Genomic DNA, 6,375 nt, shown 5'->3' with positions numbered 1-6,375 from the left:
GTTTATTCCATATGTTCAGCGTGGATGGGCCAAAGAGGAGGAAGAGGATGAGGAGATTGGGAGTCATCCTCCTGATGAGGACAGCAAAGTCTTGTCTGTTGGGACTTTATGTTAGGCTGCCTTTCCCGTGACCCTCGCGTTGTATGCATTTTGGCCAACACTGATTACTGGTTGTTCACCCTTCCCGACCCCCGCTTCAAAGAGAACTTCTCATCTCTCATTCCTGTGGTGGAGAGGATGAGCAAAATGGTGAAATACCAGAAGGTCCTTGTGGAAAAATCGCTCCAAAAATTTCCAGCTGACAAAGCTGGCGGCAGAGTACGTAGTTCATTCGGCAACCAAGGAGGGGAAACGAGGGGAACACAAAGCAGATCCAACAGAGGCAGGGCAAGACTCTCCAAAGCCTGGGACAGTTTCATGACACCCCACCAGCACCCTCACCCTGATGTGCGGCCTTGTGTCACAAGGAGGGAAAAATTTTGGAATGATCCCTCTGTGCCTTACAACTACTAGGTGTGCAAGCTGGACATGTGGCATAAAGATTTGTCTAGAGAAAAACAGGTGTGGGGGGGCACACTTCAAAGGACAACACTCTAAGGGATGGTTGTAATACAATTTAATATAAAATTTAAATTAAGAACATACCCCTAAAACATACATAAAATGTGGTACATCAATAAATATGTCCCAATCAATTACAATGCACACTCAATCCACAGAATGGCTCTATAAAGCAATGTATACTGTTAACCACAATCGGCAATGCTATCCCAATGGTAAAGTCCAGCAACAACAAGCTTAAGATGATAGTGTCCCGCAAGTAGATAGAGCAGATATATATGTTGGCATCCACTGACAACCGAACTAGTAATCGGCCTGTTAACTCCAGTACACTTCCAATATAATGCCCGCAGTTGGGAGCTTGCAGTCAAGAACTTGAAAATGCTGTTAATGCAATAAAGTTTGTGCTCCAAAACGAGCCCGGTCTTACCCTTCACCGCTGTTGTAGCGTTGCTCCAGGAGGCCGCACACCCGCAGCGTCCCACGTGGTGTGCTGCTGCCTGTACGCGGCGTCCCACGTGACCTGGTTTCCAAGGGGACCGGATGCTAGCTCGTGTGACGTGTAACTTGTGCGTCAGCTTCCACTCTGTGCTCTTGATTCCGTAACTTTTTATTTTCTTTGCCGGCTTTCTTGCTTTTTCTTTGCTCCTGTGTAGATCAACGCTTACTCTAGACACCGCCAGACGCGTTTCGGGGTCTCAAGCCCCTTCCTCAGTGGCCTACTGAGTAAGCGGATCCTCACTCTTTATAGGTGGTTAGCTCCACCCTCCTTCCTCCATATTGTTTCTGCTTTATCTACTTTGTGGGGTGGATTTGCTTTCCATGAACCGGACTGTCATCCTGATGTGCTTCTTTTGATCATACATCTTAGTAAAATACTTTAAAACAATAAATACAAATACCCCATACATATACAATTGATACCAGAGAAGGCTACAAGGTCTCACACACAAAACGCATAAAAAACGCATCGGAACCGCAATGGTGTATCTCGCGTTTTCCATGCGTTTTTTCTTAATATGCATTTTTCCCTTATAGTTAGCCTCAATTTTGTCATCATATATTGGGGTGACCAGCAGATATGTAACTGGGACAGTTCATTTACTTTTCCTTCAAAGGTTGAAGATTCCTTAGCTTTCTATAGTAGAGGCGGATAATATTTATCTCTCTGTGGTTAAGAGAGGCCGTCTTGCGGCCGTCCTGGACTTTACCATTGGGATAGCATTGCCGATTGTGGTTAACAGTATACATTGCTTTATAGAGCCATTCTGTGTATTGAGTGTGCATTGTAATTGATTGGGACATATTTATTGATGTACCACATTTTATGTATGTTTTAGGGGTATGTTCTTAATTGAAATTTTATATTAAATTGTATTACAACCATCCCTTAGAGTGTTGTCCTTTGAAGTGTGCCCCCCCCCACACCTGTTTTTCTCTAGACAAATCTTTACATTTGGTCCTAAGGGTGGGACCAGGGGGTGTGCACCTTATCCATATAAGAAGAGGGTGAGCCACCGTTCTCCTTTTATTCTCATGTGGCATAAACTGTCGCTCTACGCCTTGGAGGTGCTGGCATGCCCTGCCGCCAGCGTTTTGTCAGAGCGGGTATTTAGTGCTGCTGGGGGCATAATAACTGATAAGTGCAACTGAAAATGCTGACAGGTTGACTCTTATAAAAATAAACAAGGCCTGGATTGCCCCTGACTTATCTACTCCACCGGAGGAAAGCAGCTGAACATAAAGGCACTTTAAATGTGTTTTTAAAATGTACTGAATACACTGTATTCCCATGCACCCCTTTCACCACAATCTTCCTTTTCTCGTCCTCCTCCTCTTCCATCATATCAACATGCTAATTAGTCTGCCTTCTCTCTTAATGTTGTAGAGGGTCAGTTCACCAGCAGGCCCTCACCTACAATCTTTTAAAGGGTCAGCTCACCTGCAGGCCCTCGCATATAATGTTTTAGAGGGTCAGCTCACCAGCAGGCCCTCACATACAATCTTTTAAAGGGTCAGCTCACCAGCATGCCCTCGCATGTAATGTTTTAGAGGGTTAGCTCACCGGCAGGCCCTCACCTACAATGTTTTAGAGGGTCAGATCACCAGCAGGCCCTTGCCTATAATTTTTTCAATGGTTAGCTAAGCAGCAGGCCCTCGCCCATAATTTTTTCAATGATCAGCTCACCAGCAAGACCTTGCCTATAATTTTTTTAAATGGTTAGCTAAGCACCAATGCTCAGATCAGCAGCAGGCACTCACCCTTAATGTTTTAGAGAGTTAGCTCTGCAGCAGACCCTCACCCCGAATGTTTTAGATGGTCAGTTCAGCAGCAGGCCCTCGCCCGTAATGCTTTAGAGGGTCACCAGCAGGCCATCAATTTATAATTTTTCAGGGGTGTATGATGCCCTCGTTTATGAGTAATAAAGGGTGTATTGGAGTCCCGGTTCCTTGTAATTTTTGGCAGCCCTTTCACTTAGTACATAGGCTTTATGAGTATAGGAGTCCCACTACCTGAACAATTGTACCACAGTGTGAATGAGGCCCTCCATTATGTGCAGTGTTCCCTGTAAACTGCGCGGGCGCGTGGCCGCGCAGCTTCCTTTATGCCTCCGCTCAGGACCTCTGCTGGCCCGCTCACCGCTGCTGCCCGGACTTTATGTAAGGGGCTCTGGGCCTCTCTGTGAAATTTATTTTTATAACGCCTACAGTGCGATTGGCCGGCTGCGCTACCGGCCCAGTGCGCACATTAAGTAACCCATACCCACCTACCCATACCCTCTCCGGTGCTGCGCCACCAGCTGTGACAGCGCGAGACCCGGCGCTGAGGTCACAGGTCTCGCAGGATCACGCGGGATGACTGAATGACGCGGCGCTGGAAAGGGTATGACCGGATTGTTCTGACAGATGAACGGAGCAGAGTAGGTATTTTTATTTATTTATGTATGCACACACCCCGGCTTCATAGGGAGGGGGGGGGGGGGCACGCCGCACTTGAATTCAGAAAAGGGAGCCCACGCCGGCCATATGAGGGCAGGCCCACTGGCAGCAAATCCATCATTATCATGGAATATATACAGAGATGGAGAGAGGGGCAAAATAATGAAATATATACAGAGAGGGGCAAAATTATGAAATATATACAGAGAGGGGCAAAATAATGAAATATATACTGAGAGGGGCAGTGTAGGGACACCGTGTAGGGGTTATACTGTTAATTGTACAGCATGGCACAGGGGTTATATTGTCCGGCATGGTGTAACCTCCATACATTTTCTGTACAGTATACTGTACATTATAATCCCTGTACCATGCTGTACAATATACAGTATAATCCATACACCATGCCGTACAATATACAGTATAGTTCATACACTGTGCCATACAATATACAGTATAGTTCATACACCGTGCTGTACAATATACAGTATAATCCATACACCATGCCGTACAATATACAGTATGGTTCATACATTGTGCCGTACAATATAAAGTATAGTTCATACGCCATGCCGTACAATATACAGTATAGTTCAGACACCATGCCGTTCAATATACAGTATAGTTCATACGTCATGCCGTTCAATATACAGTATAGTTCATACGCTATGCCGTACAATATACAGTATAGTTTAGACTACATGCCGTACAATATACAGTATAGGTCAGACACCATGCCATACAATATAGTTCATACACTGTGCCGTACAATATACAGTATAGTTCATACACCATGCCGTGCAATATACAGTATAGTTCAGACACCTTGCCGTACAATATACAGTATAGTTCAGACACCATGCCGTACAATAAACAATATACACTCACCTAAATAATTATTAGGAACACCTGTTTTATTTCTCATTAATGCGATTATCTAGTCAACCAATCACATGGCCGTTGCTTCAATGCATGTAGGGTTGTGGTCCTGGTCAAGACAATCTCCTGAACTCCAAACTGAATGTCAGAATGGGAAAGAAAGGTGGGCTACAACAGCAGAAGACCCCACCGGGTACCACTCATCTCCACTACAAATAGGAAAAAGAGGCTACAATTTGCACGAACTCACCAAAATTGGACTGTTGAAGACTGGAAAAATGTTGCCTGGTCTGATGAGTCTCGATTTCTGTTGAGACATTCAAATGGTAGAGTCCGAATTTGGCGTAAACAGAATGAGAACATGTATCCATCATGCCTTGTTACCACTGTGCAGGCTGGTGGTGGTGGTGTAATGGTGTGGGGGATGTTTTCTGGGCACACTTTAGGCCCCTTAGTGCCAATTGGCCATCATTTAAATGCCACAGGCTACCTGAGCATTGTTTCTGACCATGTCCATCCCTTCATGACCACCATGTACCCATCCTCTGATGGCTACTTCCAGCAGGATAATGCTCCATGTCACAAAGCTCCAATCATTTCAAATTGGTTTCTTGAACATGACAATGAGTTCACTGTACTAAAATGGCCCCCACAGTCACCAGATCTCAACCCAATAGAGCATCTTTGGGATGTGGTGGAACGGGAGCTTCGTGCCCTGGATGTGCATCCCTCAAATCTCCATCAACTGCAAGATGCTATCCTATCAATATGGGCCAACATTTCTAAAGAATGCTATCAGCACCTTGTTGAATCAATGCCACGTAGAATTAAGGAAGTTCTGAAGGCAAAAGGCGGTCCAACACCGTACTAGTATGGTGTTCCTAAAAATTCTTTAGGTGAGTGTAGTTCATACACTGTGCTGTACAATATACAATATAGTTCCTACACCATGCCGTACAATATACAGTATAGTTCATACGTCATGCTGTACAATATACAGCATAGTTCATACACCATGCCATACAATATACAGTATAGTTCAGACATTATGCCGTACAATAAACTATATAGTTCATACACTGTGCTGTACAATATACAATATATGTGGATGTGGATAGGGAAATGAATTAAAATTAAAATTAAATAAATAAAAATTAACCAAAATCAATTGGAGAGAGGTCCCATAGCAGAGAATCTGGCTTCCCGTCACCCACCACTGCAACAGTCCATTGTCAGATATTTAGGCCCAGCACCCAGGCAGAGGAGAGAGGTCCCGTAACAGACAATCTGGCTTCATGTCAGCAGAGAATTAGTCTGCATGTCATAGCAGAGAATCAGGCTTCACGTCACCCAACATTGGAACAGTCCATTGGCATATATTTAGGCCCCGGCACCCAGACAGAGGAGAGGTTCATTCAACTTTGGGTAGCCTCGCAATATAATGGTAAAATGAAAATAAAAATAGGATTGAATGAGGAAGTGCCCTGGAGTCCAATAATATATGGTTAAGGGGAGGTAGTTAATGTCTAATCTGGACAAGGGACGGACAGGTCCTGTGGGATCCATGCCTGGTTCATTTATATGAACGTCAGCTTGTCCACATTGGCTGTAGACAGGCGGCTGCGTTTGTCTGTAATGACGCCCCCTGCCGTGCTGAATACACGTTCAGACAAAACGCTGGCTGCCGGGCAGGCCAGCACCTCCAAGGCATAAAAGGCTAGCTCTGGCCACGTGGACAATTTAGAGACCCAGAAGTTGAATGGGGCCGAACCATCAGTCAGTACGTGGAGGGGTGTGCACACGTACTGTTCCACCATGTTAGTGAAATGTTGCCTCCTGCTAACATGTTGCGTATCAGGTGGTGGTGCAGTTAGCTGTGGCGTGTTGACAAAAGTTTTCCACATCTCTGCCATGCTAACCCTGCCCTCAGAGGAGCTGGCCGTGACACAGCTGCCTTGGCGACCTCTTGCTCCTCCTCTGCCTTGGCCTTGGGCT

Source organism: Bufo gargarizans, unplaced genomic scaffold (genome assembly GCF_014858855.1).
Source record: "Bufo gargarizans isolate SCDJY-AF-19 unplaced genomic scaffold, ASM1485885v1 original_scaffold_2090_pilon, whole genome shotgun sequence".
In the NCBI taxonomy this organism is placed as follows: domain Eukaryota; kingdom Metazoa; phylum Chordata; class Amphibia; order Anura; family Bufonidae; genus Bufo; species Bufo gargarizans.
Note: the sequence above shows the minus strand (reverse complement) of the source record.